The following is a 16,909-nucleotide window of genomic DNA, read 5'->3' as shown; positions in this document are numbered from 1 at the left end:
TTGGTCTTTTCTTTTCAGTCTTTTTAAATGACCTTTTACCTTCTTCATGTATGATGTTCTTAATGTCATTCCAGTTTTTCTGGTCTTTGGTCATTTTGTCTAATGCAGCAGATATGTTCTTGAAATGTTATCTAACTTCAGGAGAGATATATACTCAAGGTCATATTTTGGCTCTTGTGGACTTGTTTTGATTTTCCTTAACTTCAGTCTGAATGTACACGAGGAAGTAGTGGATGATCTTTTCCACAGTTGGCACCTGGTCTTGCTTTAACTGATGTCATTAAGCATCTCCATCATTTCTTCCCCAGATGTAACCAATTTCATTCCTGTGCATTCCATCTGGTGAGGTCCACATGTATAGGAGTCTACGTTGTTGAAAAAAGTATAAGTGTTGTTAAGTACCATTGAGTTGGTTCTGACTCATAGTGTGACCTGTATAGAGTTTCTGAGGAGCAGCTGGTAAATTTGAATTGCTGACCTTGTGGTTCAAACCAACCTTGCCAAACTTCATGTCCTTGCCACATGCAAAAACATTTTCAGTTCATTATATTATCTCAAAATTTTTCCAAGTCCAAATTTCAACCTTGGACAAAATTCCATTTTATTTGTAAATCTAGAATACGAGTCATCTGCTTCCAAATACAGTGTTGGAACAGGCAAAAGGTAGACATTTACATTACAAATAAGAATTGGAAAGAGATAATGGGCACCAAGCATATTAAAAATCCAGCAGATTTATATTAGCTTTCAAGGCTTAAAAATAGTCCTCTGTTCTCTGAGACCATCTAGGCAATGGTCTTTCTGCTCCAGGCTCAGTGTGTTGAACATGCACTTTAGATTCTGGGTAGAGGATCCTCAGACCTGAGCTTCAACTATGTCTTCAATGCACGCTGGAAAGGCAACTTTGCTCCTTTGGTTTTGGCCAGCCTTACCCTCCTACTTCATCTGAGTGGTGACCCCTTCTTCTGCCACTATTCTTCTGCATAGCAGCTCTGCCCCTTCACATTTGGACTGAAGCCTCACTTTAATAGCCGTTCCACACCCTATAACACATTTGGTTAAGAATATATGACTCTTTGAAACACAGGAAACTGTGGCCACCACCCTTAGAAATCTCAGAGGTCATAGTTCTACTCTTGCAGAACGCAGTTATGGCCCTTTATTTTTAGAATGGAGTAGTTCTATTTCCTGTGCCCCTTGCGTCTTCTGCTTCCTGGTTCCTTGATCTCTACAAGAGATCAGTCTGGTCTCTGCTTTGTTCTAGAAAGTATTACAAAACTCTTTAGCTCGACTTATAAGTGCCCAGAGGCACCTCAGTCTAATAGTAAACCTTGGCCAGGAGGCGCTGAACTCTTTCACTCCATGGGTTGTTGTTGTTGTTGTAAAGTGCCGTCAAGTTGGTTTTGACCCATAGTGACCCTGCATAGGGTTTCTGAGGAGCAGCTGGTGAGCTTGAACTGTTGACCTTGCAGTTAAAATGGCTTTGCAGTCTGGCGCATTAACCCACAGTGCCACACCAGAACTCCATGACTCCATGTGGTGTTGTTGTTGAGTGCCATCGAGTCAATTTCGACCCATAGTGTCCCTGTACAGGGTTTCCAAGGAGCAGTTCGTGAGTTTGAACCACCAACCTTGCAGTTCAAAAGGCTTTACAGTCTGGCGCATTAACCCACAGCACCACACCAGGACTCCGACTCCATGGGTTAAGTGACGTCAATTCAATTCCGACCCATAGCGACCCTGTATAGGGTTTCCAAGGAGCAGCTTGTGAGCTTGAACCCCTGCCCTTGCAGTTCAAACGACTTTGCAGTCTGATGCATTAGCCCACAGCACCACCCCATGGGTAGGAGAGCCTAATTTCACCATCAAGTGCCCAGAGATACTTCACTCCATCAGGAAGCTGCCTGCAAGAAGGCACTCAGCTTTCTCTCACTTCATGGGTCAGCTTCTGTAGATCTCCTAGTTCTGTTGCTGCAATTTCTCTGCCTCTGCTTTTCACTGTTTGTGCTATCTCCAGTGTTACGATTCTCCACACTTCCCTCTGAGCCCGCATCAGAATTGCATTTGGTATCCATAATTCCATCAACAGTCTCCTCTAGGCAATCTAGATTTTTTACTATCAGGCACATTAGTACTCTTCAAACTTCTGCTCATTATCCAATCCCAAAACGGCAACTACATTTTAGATATCTGTTAGAACAGCACCCTACTGTCATGGCACCAAATTCTGTCTTAGTTATCTAGTGCGATTATAAAATAAATAACAAAAGTGAATGACGTTAACAAACAGAAATGCATTCTCTCACAGTTTAGGAAGCTAGATGCCCCAGCCCCAACTCTGGGAAAAGGTGCTTGTCTCTTTCAGCATCTGTAGGCCCAGATTTGTGGAGATCTCCATGTGTTTTGAATCAACCTTTTCCTAAATCTAGGAACTTTACAGTGACCCCATGTCCAAAACATATACTCCACTCCCAGCTATTTTTTCTTCATAGTAGTAGATTCCCCTTTCTCTACTTATTTCTCTCTCATTTTATCTCCTTTTATGGTTCCTTTGCTGCTCAATATTTTGTCCATAAAATTCTTTAGTATTGCATGCTTCTGTTCTTTCAATTTGAGAAGTGTTGAGCATGCTCTTACCCTTTAGTTTTCTAACTCTAGGTTCTGTATATTTAATTAAAATACTTCATTTTATCTTTTTAAGCCAGTCTCTGAAATATTTTCTTCAGATCTTTTACTTCATCATTTCTTCCATTAACTTTAACTAATCTACATCCAAGAACAAATTTCTAACACCTATTTTAGTCTTTTCTTTCTTTCCTGTCCTTTAAATGACCTTTTTGTTTCTTCGTGTATGATGTCCTTGATATCATCCCACAACGCATCTGTCATTAGTGTGCAGCATGTCAAATCTATTTTTCAGAGGCTCTCTAAGTTCAAGTGAGACATACTAAGGTCATATCCCAAGCATTGGCTTTTCAATAACCTCATAGGCATGTGAAAGCTGTGCAGTGAGTAAGGAAGACTGCAGAATAATTGATGCATTTGAGTTATAGTGTTGGAGGTGAATATAGCAAGTACCTTGGACTACCAAAAGAACAAACCAATCTGTGTTGGAAGAAGTACAGCCAAAGTGTTCTTTGGAGGCAAGGATGGCTACTCTTTGTCTCTCATACTTTGGACATATTATCAGGAAGAAGCAATCACTGGAGAGGGATACCATGCTTGGTAATGTGCAGGGTCAGAGCAAAAGAGGAAGACCCCCATTGAGATGGATTGGCACAGTAGCAGGAGCAATGGCCTCAGGAGTGGCAATAATTGTGAGGTTGGCCCAGGGACTGGGCAGTGTTTCATTCTGATGTGAATAAGATCACTGTGAGTAGTTAGTTTCTTACTCGATAGGACCTAACAACAACAACAGTGCCTGATATATCAATCTTTATGCATTTCATTTACTTTTTTACAACTTCTAATTTTCCTGGATTCATAATTCATACATTCCATGTTTCAATTCCTAATGGATGCTTGCTACTATTTCTTCTTATTTGCGTTTTGTCACATCAGCAAAAGAAGGTCTCAAAATCTTTACTAAACCCAAGTCATGAAGATTGGCTGTACTTTCAGGTTACAGCCTTTCCTCAGTCATCTTTTGAGTACTATATAACCTCAAGAACTCAACTTCCAGCACAATAGTAGACAGCATTCCACTGCTATTCATACATTTTTTTTTTTCCTCATGTCATTTTTATCTCTCTCATAAGCAAACCATTAGGTCTTACTTCCTAGATTGTCTTATTCTAGAAGCTGCAATGATGCCTGTCCACCATAGATGTCCACCATAGAGGACCGATATAATTGGAAACACCACTGTGATATCTTCCAGCATCACAGTAATACATAGGCCAGCATAGTACGACAAATTAGTAGACAAGTGGTAGAGTTCAGGTTTAGGAAAAGGAAAAAAGATATTTTATTGACTCAGGAAACAAAGTTTATAGAGCAAATTCATCAAAATTATGAAAGAAATTATAGAGCCTTGAAAATGAGTAAATATTAAGGGGTCACTTAAAGACTAAAATATAGTAAAAAAGAAAACAAGGCCAGGGAAAGAATACACTGAAAAAAAGTAAGACTTGAAATTCCAATATAATTAACAACTATATAAGTAACAATACTGTGTAAACACCAAAGATCTTTTCCTTCTTTTTCTAGATCTTTGAAACATTGGGAGAACAGTGACTCTGTGCAATAAACACTGAACTGGGAACCACAAAGTTGGCAGTTCAAATACACCAGCAGCAACAGTACTTAACAACAACAGTTATAAAGGATGGTGGTGGTTATGTGCTGCGGCAGAGTCGGTTCCGGCTCATAGTGACCCTGTACAGGGTTTCTGACGCTGTAAATCTTTACAGGAGCAGAAAGCCTCATCTTTCGCCCACGGAACAGCTAGTAGTTTTGAACTGCTGATCTTGAGATTCGCAGCCCGATTCGTAACCACTATGCTACCAGAGCTCCTTGTTATAAAGTATAGGCTACTGAAATATAGGTCATTTACGCTTCTATTACATATTAATTTGATTTTTTCCAATGATTATGTGTTACTTTTTCTAGTGGGCAAAAAAAAAAAAAAAATCTAACAAGAAACTATTTGCATGCCTCTTGTTTGAGCAAGTGTTCCTATCATAGAACTAACAATACTAGGTCATAGAGAGTGAGAAGTTGCAGCAATAGCTTTTAACATACATTCAGACCTTCAACTATTATTTTTCTTCTTTTTTACTTTTTATAGTGAATTGGATAAAGGTTTATAAACCCTATAAGTTTCCCATTAAACAATTCATACACATTTTGTTTCATGCCATTTATTACTTATTGGCATTTAGTTAATGTAATCATAGGATAGTAAAATAACTTAGTTCAATTCTTTTATTTTACAAATGATAAGAAGAAAATCAATAATTAAATGGGTTTCCAGGCTACAAGATTAAGCATACACAGTTTGGGTTATAGATGTATACGTATTCAGATTCCTATGATGCAGTATTGTTGTTGTTGGTTGTTCAGTGCTGTCGAGTCAGTTCTGACTCATTTTGGGTTTCTGAGGAGTGCCTGGTGACCTTGAACTTCAGACCTTTCAGTTCAAACTGACTATGTCATCCAGCTCTTGTTCATATGATACCTCTTGAAATGGTTGAACATTAACCATTTCCTTTTGATACAATGATTCTGTGTATTCCTTCTATCTTTTCTTGATGCCTTCTGCATCATTCAATAATTTGCCCAGAGGATCTTTCAATAACAAAAGTCGAGGCTTGAATTTTTTTCTTCAGTTCCCCCAGCTTGAGAAATGCTGACTGTGTTCTTCCCTTTTAGTTTTCTACTCCAAATCTTTGCATATTTCATTATAGTATTTGGTTTTATCTTCTCGAGCTGATCTTTGAAATTTTCTGTTCAGCTCTTGGACCTCTTCAATTATTTTATTTTCTTTAGCATCTCTATGCTGGAGAGCAAATTTCAGTCTCTTCTGACATCCATTTTGACCTTTTCCTTCTTTCTTGTCTTCTTAATGACTTTTCACTCTCTTCATGTATGATGTTCTTGATGTCATCCCACAACTCTTCTGGTCTTTGGTCTTTAGTGTTTAATGCATCAAATCTGTTCTTCAGATGATCTCTAAATTCAGGTGAGATAAATTCAAGGTCATATTTTGGCTCTCGTAGACTTGTTTTCATTTTCTTCAGTTTCAGTTTGAATTTGCATATCAGTAATTAATGGTCTGTTCCACAGTCTGCCCCTGGCCTTGTCTTCACTGATGAAATGGAGCTTTTCCATCTCTATTTCCACAGATGTAGTCAATTTGATTTCTATGTGTTTCATCTGGCGAGGTCCATGTGTATAGTCATCTGTTATGCTGTCTAATGAAGGTATTTGAAATAAACAAATCATTTGTCTTGCAGAAATCTATCATTCGTTCTCCAGCATCATTTCTATCACCAAGTCCAAATTTTCCAACTACTGGACCCTCCTCTTTGCTCCCTACTTTTGCATTCCAATCACTTGCCTGCTGAAAGTGAAGAGGACTTAAAATATTTGCTGATGAAGATCAAAGAGCACAGCCTTCCATATGGATTACAACTCAATGTAAAAAAAACAAAACAAAAATCCTCACCACTGGACCAATGAACAGCATTCTTATCAATGAAGAAGAGATTGAAGTTGTCAAGGACTTCATTCTTCATGGATCAACTATCAACACTCACAGAAGCAGCAGTCAAGAGATCAGAGGACGTGTTGCATTGGGCAAATCTGTGGCACAGGAACTTTTTAAAGTATTGAAGAGCAGAGATGTCAGCTTGAGGACTAAGGTGCACCTGACCCAAGTCATGGTATTTTCAATAACCTCATATGGATGCGAAAGCTGGACAGTGAATAAGGAAGATCATAGAAGAATCGATGCCTTTGAGTTGTGGTGGTGGAGAAGAATACTGAGAGTGCCATGGATTGCCAAAAGAACCAATAGATCTGTTTTGGAAGAAGTGCAACCAGAGTGCTCCTTGGAGGCCAAGATGGCTATTCTTCATCTCATACTTTGGACACATTGTCCGGAGAGAACCGTCGCTGGAGAAGGATGTCATGCTGGGTAAGGTGGAGGGTCAGAGAAAAAGAGGAAGACCCCTAATGAGATGGATTGGCCAGGTGGCATCATTGATGGCCTCAAGTGTGGCAGCGGTAGTGAGGTTGGCCCAGGATTGGACATTGTTTCGTTCTGCTGTGCATGGGGTTGCTATGAGTTGGTTCCGGCTCGATGGTACCTGACAACAACAACATGTTATCCAGCAGATTATCCTGCAGCGTCGTACTGGAACGACATTAATTTGACTCATTTTCCTTAGAAAATCTGCCCAGTCCCCCAGCCCCCAAAGCCATTTGAATTTGGGAAATATTGTATATCTGTATCTTCATTTTATGTATTTATTTTTTTTTCATTTTTCAGAGAAAATGAGGGCTCTAAGGTCTTGTGTTAAAATACACTTGATGCAGTCATTCTTAACTAATATTCTCGGGAACCCACGTTGGGAAGAGTTGGTTTAGCTCACTGCTTAGATTTATTTACTCAACTTTATTGGGTAGTTTTTAATTTCATAGATAGTTGTCTTTTGCCGTTGAGGTGGTAACTGTAGTTAGAGATGCTCTCTTGTTTTCTTCTCAGTTTCACACCTGTTGTCTAACCTTAACAATATAAAGAGGCTTTTGGGGCAAACTAAAAGGATTTATTGGGAAATTGTAGGTTTTTAAACTTACATAACTAGTTTGTAATAGTTTCCAGGCCAAAAAAATTAAAATTTGGAACTATCTTTTTATTAAACTTAAAACATATGTTCAAAACAGTCATGATTTGCTTTCTAGTGCTCTCTGAAAACAAATCTGCTTTCTCTTGGATATATGAACCAATGGAATGAAATGTTTTTCTTGGTTAGAAGTCTTATGTAATATTTTAAACTTATTCTCTGTTATACACCCAACCTTGTTACAACACAACTGTCTTTTCTTTCAAAGCCAAGCTGCTTAAATTCTTACTCTGTGTACCAGATTTGAAAGGACCTCTGAGAGCTCCGAGAGCTTTGACTAAAGGTGGATTTAGACTGTTTTTACTTATAAAGTCTGGACTTGATGTTGTTTAACAGAAAACGTTGACTTACAAGTTGTTAACACTAAACCTCCTGTCTTTAATTATGCATAAAATAAAATAACTGCATAAACTCTCTTATCAACCCTACACTTGGAATGACCAAGAAGTATGTGTGTGTGTGAAAGACACACACAGGTACACACACATCATTCCTCCAATCTAACCCTCATCTCTCAGTTTTCGCTTTTCCATATAATTCAAAAGAACCAAAAACCAAAAATGTAAACTGATCAAAAAGGGAATCTGGAGAACAATCAAGATGGCTCCATCAGCAACAACACAGAATACTGGACCAAGCAGGCTCAAGGGATGGTCCAGAACTCTGAACCACTTAAAAAGGAATATTTAGAAAGTTGGAAGGCTTACAGCTAGTGGGATTTGTAGCAGAAGCAAGAAATACAGTGCTTTCTAATCCATGGCGCTCAGCTGCTCCCTGAGCGGCCATCTTGGGAGACCAAACTGGGCAAGGATCAGAGCAGCCACAGATGCCTGACAGCACCACAGAGATAATGGTGTGCACATTATTATTATTTTTTTTTATCTGTTTATTGGCCTCTCACTGTCTGCACACCTCCATTCTGGTGACTAGAGGGGGTGCCTGAGTGAGTGGACAGCCCCCACAACCCCTGGAGTGTTCAATTATGCATGACACAGATATCCTAAAAATTTAAAGGGACAATTTCTACTTAAAACCACATGGCAGTGCCAAACAGCTACAGCTGTCCTTGAACTGCTTATCACTAAGAAAAAGGCCTGAACAGGAGTTGTGGAGCTCTAAGATTCATGTTGGACACTATGAAGAGGAATAACTTAAGAATCATCAGCATTCCAGAACAGGGAGAATCACACAAGTCCATAGAAGAGATAGTCAAAGAACTTCTGGAAGAAAATTTCCCTAACATCCTGAAAAGTGAAAAGATAAACATCCAAGAAGCTCAACAAACCCCAGGAAGGATAGACCCTAAAATAAAATCACTAAGACATATAATAATCAAGCTCTCCAAAATCAAAGATAAGGACAGGATCCTGAAGAATTCTAGGGAAAAGAGAAGTGTAACATACAAAGGCAAGTAAATCAGAATAAGCTCAGATTTCTCAAGAGAAACCATGCTGGCAAGAAAGGAATGGGCAGGCATATATGAAACCCTGAAAGAAAAAAAAAAAACAAAAAAAAACAAAAACAAAAGCTGATGACCAAGAATTCTCTACCCAGCAAAACTGTCAATCACATATGATGGTGTAATCAAAACATTCCAGGATAAACAGGAGCTAAGGGATTTTGACAAAGCCAACCCTGAAATGATAAACATCCTAAAGGGAGTTCTGTGGACAGAGAACCAACAAGAACAGACAGCAAACAGAGATTGACGTATGTTGCAGCATCACCTGGAAGTCATTTGACAAATGGAAGAGTCAAGAGCAGAATAAAACTATAAGAACAAATTCAGAGGATCTGGAAGGTCAGTATATGATCAAAACCATTACAGTGTGAAAGAAGGAAAACAGAGGAACAGAGATCTAGGTGGGGGAAGGTCAAGTAAATTACAGGATAAAATAGACTGTCTTAAATGGAGGGAAAAGTTAAAGGAATATAAGGTAACCATAACGGTGGGGTTGGGATGGGGCGTTTTGGGCAAGGTGGAGGGAGGCAAAGGTAGAGCACAGGGTAAAGACAGACATATCATAGTTCTAGCGTTGGGGAGAGCAATACAAGAAGGGCAAGGAGGTGGAAGAACAAGCTAGAAAGGGGAACATGAAGACAGGTTTGCATGGCTTAAGCGGGACAGAGATAAATAATGATGCATGCTTAACCTTGGAACAACAGTGCTCTGTGATACAGGGATCTAGGCACAGTTTGAAGAAGGGAAATACTAAGATGCTTGACTGTCTTATGAATGTGGTTTCCCTTGCCTATTATTGTAAAATAGACACTTGAGTGAGATAGAAAGGAATGTCAGGAAACATGATTACAGAAAATTTGTGAGCCTGTCTTCAGCCTATAACTGATTGGAATACCTAAAAGGGGTTCTAGAACTTGCCTGGTGAAACAGGCCTCTTGCGGAACCTTTGCTGTGTATACGACCTTAGGTGAAATCCTGAGTCCCATCCAGAACCTTCTGAGGTGGGACATTCCCACTAGCAAGGATAAGCAGACCAGCCTGGAACAGCTGGAGTGACAGAAGATGCATCTTCAAATAAAGATCATCAGGAGAAACCCAAAGCAAAATGGCAGTATGACTGGCTACCACAAGAATAAGCAAGGTGTTCACCGGAAAGACAAAAAGGCAAACAACCAAGTTCCTTCAGGATAAACTCTAAGACTGAAACTCAAAGGGAACACATGAACAGGCATGTAAGCCTGCTGGTGAGCACGTTGGTCTACTAGTGAGTGGAAGAGGGGGAGAGGCAACAATGAAGACATGGGCTGAGTTCAGCCACATTCCATAGACTCTCATTGATCTGGAGATGAGAGAGAGAAGAGGAAGGACTGGTTGTTCCAAAGTGTAGTGAGACCTGGGAACACCTGAGCCCATGGACAAGGACATAGCCACAGAGGGTTAGAGCTGAGAGTGAAGCATCCAGCTGATATGAAGTGAGGGGAGACGCACAAGAAAACCCAAATTTGCAGATAGTGCCCATTTGATGTAACCTCAATGGCTTGATAATCAGAACTCGACTAGAGGAAGATAAAAAGAAAAAAAAATTTTTTTTTTTGATAAATGAAACAAGGGGAAATTGCTACAATCTGATAAACTTGATCTACACCCATTCATGGAGGTAGTAACTCTAAATACCAACAGGGAGTGAAGGAGTCTCCAAATCAAGTATCAGTGCTATCCCCTCTGTACACAGAGTATAAAGGGACAGTTAAAAGAGGTGGGGATAAGATTCTTATGATTCAAAAGTGAGTCATTGTTACCATGACTAATTGTGACTGTCACAATTGTAAAGGTAGGAGTTTTGTAGCAAAAATGGAGGTGCAGTTAATCTTACAGTCCAGAAACAAAGGATCCTAGGACTATCAAGGGTGAAGAGCACAAGTGAAATGCAGGACCTTATCCAGAGAATCAGCTAAACCACAGATGGAGGCAGAGATGGGGACATGGAAAGGGGGAGCGGCTAAGAACTCTAGATTCATGGGAAGAGAGGGACTAAGATGATGACCAGAAGGCAGACTTGCAGAATATGCCCATTGATGGTGTAAATTATTATATATGCCTGAAAGTTTGTGTTTTTTTTTTAAAGAGCTAAAGTGAATAGAGAGAAATACTGTTAACTGATAATACATGGAGGGGAATATAATCATTGTGATGAAACAAATTGTATGATTTGTTGAAGGTAAAGCTGATGATCTGCCCTGTAAACTTTCATTCAATCCACAATAAAAACTAGAAAAAAAAAAAGTGACTCTGATTCAAAACCAGGGATAGTCAATCTATTGCCATTTATTTTCCAGTTGCATTAAGTTCATCTTAATTCTTTTAGGAACTCCCAATATCAACAATGTTGTGCTTTCACTCCTCAGTTTTTATAAAATTATATATATTTCACAATTTCTATGTTCCGTACTTTCCACATTCAGCATAACAAACTGGGTTCTCTTACTAATCAAATAAAATTATTTGTTGATTTTAAATCAGTTAAGACTCTTCTAAAATAAATATACAGTTATTTTTCCTGTCCCCTGGAGGTTTGGTTCCAGGACAGCAGCTACCCTCTGTATTGGTACCAAAGTCCTCAGATACTCATTCCCTTATAGTAAATAGAATAGTATGTACATGTAAACTATGCACATATTCCCCAAACATGAAATGAACTCTAGATAACTTATAAAACCTAATCCAATGTAGACATGATGCAAATAGCACAGTTTGCTCTTTCAGGCTGCTCTGACCACTTAGTTCTTTTTAAAATCCTAGATATTTTGGGTCCACAGTTGTTTGAATCTGCTGATGCAGAACTTGTGGGTATTGAGAGCTGACTGTACTGTTTTTACAAAATATGGTTTATTTTTAGAAAACTACTAATTGGTGTGCTCTTCTGCACAATGTAGCATCTTAATATCTAACCTATTACAGTATATATTTGCATTGTAAATTCAATACTTTTCTTTTTTTTTTTTTTTTTGAAGCAAAATACCATAAGAATTAACAGAGCTGGAGGATCATTTAAGAAGGCATTGTTGTTGTTGTTGCTGTTGTTAGATTCCAATCAAGTCAGTACTAACTCATAGAGACCTTATGCACAACAGAACAAAATACTACCCTGTCCTGGGCCAACCTCACAATTGTTGCCACGCTTGAGCCCATTGATGATGCCACTTTGCCAGTCTATCTCGCTGGGGGTCTTCCTCTTTTTCTTTGACCCTCCACCTTTCCAAACATGATATCCTTCTCCAGGGACTGGTCCCTCCTGACAATATGTCTGAAGTATGAGAGATGAAGCTTGGCCATCCTGGCCTCCAAGGAACACTCTGGCTGCACTTCTTCCAACACAGACTGGTTTGTTCTTTTGGCAGTCCATGATACTTTTAATGTTCTCCTCCAACTCCATAACTCAAATGCACTAATTCTTTTGTGATCTTCCTTATTTTCACATGCATATTAGATTATTGAAAATATCATGGCTTGGGTCAGGAACACCTTAGTCTTCAAACTGATATCTTTGTTCTTCAGCACTTTAAAGAGGTCTTGTGCAGCAGATTTGACTAATGCAATAGATCATTTGATTTCTTTACTGCTGCTGCCATGAATGTTGATGGTTGATATGATAAAATGAAATCTTTGACAACTTCAATCTTGTCTCCATTTATATGTTGTTTACTGGACCAGTAATGAGGATTTTTGCTTTCTTTACATTGAGGTGCAACCCATAACAAAAGCTGTGGTCTTTGATCTTCATCAGTATGTATTTGAAGTCCTTTTCACTCTCAGAAAGCAAGGTTGTATCATCTCCATATTGCAGGTGATCAATGAATCTTCCTCCAATACTGATGCCACATTCTTCTTCATATAACACAGATTCTCAGATTATTTGCCTAGCATATAGATTTAATAAGTATGGTAAAATAATACAGTCCTGGCACACACCTTTACTAATTTTAAACCATTCAGTGTTCCCTTGTTCTGGTCAGACAACTGCATCTTAGTCTTCATGAGCACAATTAAGTGTTCCAGAATACTCATTCTCTGCAATGCTTGTCATGATTCACATAACCAAAAGCCTTTTTGTAGTAAATAAAGCATAAAAAATCTTTCTGGTATCCTCTGCTTTCAGTCAACATCCATCTGATGTCAACGTTCCAAGTCTTCATCTGAATCTCGCTTGGACCTCTGGAAATTCTATGTTATTGTATTATTGCAGCCATTTTTGAAGTAAGTTTAGCAAAATTTTGTTTGCATAGGTTATTGATGTTGTCCAATGATTTCTGCATTCAACTGTGTCAACTTTCCTTAGAATGGGTACAAATATGGATCTCTTCCAGTCAGTTGACCAGGTGGTTGTTTTCCAAATTTCTTGGCATAGATAAATGAGTGCCTCCGGTTCTGCATCAGTTTGTTGAAAGATTTCAATTTGTAATCCATCAATTCCTGGAGTCTTGTTCTTTGCCAATGCCTTCAATGCACCTTTGACTTTTTCTTCACTATCATCAGAAAGAGATGGTGTAAAAGGCCCATATCATCAGCCAAAATGAGGCCAGGAGCATACTATGGAACAGACCATCAATTGTTCATATGCAAGTTCAGGATGAAGCTGCAGAAAATTACAACAAATCCACAGGAGCCAAAATATGAACTTGAACATATCCTACCTGAATTTAGAGATCATATGAAGAACAGATTTGATACATTAGACACTAATGACTGAAAACTACAAGAGTTTGGGTATAACATCAAGAATATCATATAGGAAGAAAGCAAAAGATCATATAGAAGACAAGAAAGAAGGAAAAGACCAAAATGGATGTCATAAGAGACACTGAAACTTGCTCTCCACAAGTTTTATTGCTAAAGCAAATGTATGAAATGAGGAGGTAAAAGAGCTGAAAAGAAAATTTCAAAAGGCAGCTCAGGAAGACAAAATCAAATATTATGAAATGTGCAAAGACCTGGGATTAGAAAACCAAAAGGTAAGAAAGTGCTCAGCTGAGGGAGCTGGAGAAAAAAAATACAAGCCTTGACATGCAATATCGAAGGGTTCAGTAGACAAAATATTGAATGATGCAGAAAGCATCAAAGGAAGATGGAAGGAATACACAGAGTCTCTGAACAGTTAGCCTCTGGAAATCTTATGATTAGCAACAGAACATTGTCTGATTTATTTCTGGAAAATGAGGTCCTCAAGTTGGAAGGCACTCAAAGTACAACTGGGGAACTGTCTCCACAAAGCAGTTAATGATGCCGATGGGCAAAAAGTTTCAGAACCTTCATTTGCCAATGAGGAATGACTGAAACTGAGAAGAAACGCCTTCAAGAATCCATTAAGAATCAAAATATGGAGTGTAGGTAGTATGAATCTAGTAAAACTGAAAATTATCAAATATTAAATGAAACAAATAAAAAGCAATATCGTAGGCATTAGTGAACTGAAATACAAAGGTATTGGCCATTTTAATCATACACTTATATTATTTTCTTTGGCAGGAAAAAATTAATTGAACAGGAATGGTATCACATTCACCCCAAAAAAGAACATTTTAAGATTTATCTCCAAGTACAATGCTGTCTGCAATAGGATAATATCCATATGCCTACAAAGAAACCTGCTTACACCATTTTATTAAAGTTTAGGCGCCAGCCACAAAGACAATGATGATGAAATTGAAAAACATCATGGTTCTGAAATTGATCACACATACAAATAAGGTGCATTGATGAATACTGGTGAATGTAAGATTTGGAAACAAGGAGGAAGGATCAGCAGTTTGAAAGTATAGAATTTCGCAAGACCAATGGTTTATTCATTGAAAATCTATTTTTCAATAATATAAAAGGTAACTATACACATGGACCTCATCAGATGGATTGCATATTAATCAAATTCATTAAATCTCTGAGAGGAAAGATCCATATCATCAGCTAAAACAAGACCAGGGATCAACAGTGGAACAGACCATCAATTGTTCATATGCAAGTTTAGTCTGAAGCAAAAGAAAATTAAAACAAATCCTTGAGAATCAAAATATCACCTTGAATACATCCCACGTGAATTTAGGAATCATGTTAAGAACACATTTGATGCATTAGACACTAATGACTAAAGACTAGAAAGAAGATCTGGAATATACCATCAAAAGCATCATATATGAAGAAAGCAAAACATCACTAAAAAGACAGGAAAGAATGAAGAGACCAAAGTGAATGTCAGGAGAGACTCTGAAACTTGCTCATGAATGTACAGAAGTTTAGTTGAAAGAAATGAGGAATAAAAGAGCTGAACAGAAAATTTCACAGGGCAGCTGGAAAAGACAAACTCACTGATTACAATGAAATCTGCAAAGACCTGATTGTTGTTGTTGTCAGGTGTCATCAAGTTGGAACTGACTCATAGCGACCCCATGCACAACAGAACTAAACAGTGTCAGATCCTGGGCCAACCCCACCACTTCTGCCACACTTGACGCCACCTGGCTGGTCCATCTCGTTGGGGGTCTTCCTCTTTTTCTCTGACCCTCCATCTTACCCAGCATGACATCCTTCTCCAGAGACTGTTCCCTCCTGACAATATGTCCAAAGTATGAGAGATGAAGTTTAGCCATCTTGGCCTCCAAAGAGCACTCTGGCTGCACTTCTTCCAAAACAGATCTATTGGTTCTTTTGGCAGTCCATGGCACTTTTAGTATTCTCCTCCAACACCACAACTCAAAGGCATCGATTCTTCTACGATCTTCCTTATTTACTGTCCAGATTTAGTATCCATATGAGGTTATTGAAAATACCATGGCTTGGGTCAGGAGCACTTTGGTCCTCAAGCTGACATCTCTGCTCTTCAACACTTTAAAAAGTTTCTGTGCCGCAGATTTGCCCAATGCAATGTGTTGTCTGATCTCTTGACTGCTGCTTCCACGAGTATTTATAGTTGATCCAAGAAAAATGAAGTCCTTGACAACTTCAATCTTTTCTCCGTTGATAAGAATGTTGTTTATTAGTCCAGTGGTGAGGATTTTTGTTTTCCTGACATTGAGATGCAACCCATACTGAAGGTTGTCCTCTTTGATCATCATCAGTAACTGTTTCAAGTCCTCTTCACTTTCAGCAAGCAAGGTTGTATCATCTGCATATCACAGGTTGTTAATGAGTCTTCTTCCAATCCTGATGCAACGTTTTTGTTCAAAGAACTCAGCTTCTCGGATTATTTGTTCAGCATACAGTTTGAATAAGTATGGTGAAAGAATACAACCTTGTCGCACACCTTTCTCAATTTTAAGATATTCAGTGTTCCCATATTCTGTTCAAACAACTTCTTGGTCCAGGTACAGATTCCTCATGAGCACAATTAAGTGTTCTGGAATACTCATATTTTGCAATGTTGTCCATAGCTTGTCATGATCCACACAATCGAAAATCTTTGTGTAGTCAATAAAACACAAGTAAACATCTTTTTGATATTCTCTGCTTTCATCCAATGAATAAGGAAGACTTATTCATGATCTTACATTTGAATTATTGTGTGTGTAAAAAATATTGAAAATATTTTGGACTGCCAGAAGAACAAACAAATGTGTCTTGGGAGAAGTACAGTCAGTATGCTCCTTAGAAGAGAGTATGATCAAACTTCATCACTCTTACTTTTGATGTGTTGTCAGGGTGGATCAGTCCCTAGAAAAGGACACCATGCTAGGAAAAGTGGAGAGTCAGTGAAAAAGAAGACTCCCCAAAAACGGCTTGACACAGTGGCAGTAACAGTGGGCTCAGCCATAACAGCTGTAATGAAGATGGCTCAGGAGCAAGCAGGATTTTTTCTGCTATGCATAGAATCATTAAGAGTGATAACTGACTCCGTGGCTGCTAACAACAATTACAATTTATGGATCTTTGGTGGCAGGATGGTCTAAGTGTAGGTCTGCTAACAGCAATGTCAGGGGTTGCAACCCACCAACCACTCTGCAAGCGAGATGAGATTGTCTGCTCCTGTTAAGATTTATTCTTTTAAACGTTAAGGACCAAATTTACTCTGTCCATGGTGTGGCGCTGTGGGTTAATGTGCCAGACTGCAAAG

This window comes from Chrysochloris asiatica, unplaced genomic scaffold, assembly GCF_000296735.1.
Source record: "Chrysochloris asiatica unplaced genomic scaffold, ChrAsi1.0 scaffold00031, whole genome shotgun sequence".
NCBI lineage: Eukaryota > Metazoa > Chordata > Mammalia > Afrosoricida > Chrysochloridae > Chrysochloris > Chrysochloris asiatica.
Note: the sequence above shows the minus strand (reverse complement) of the source record.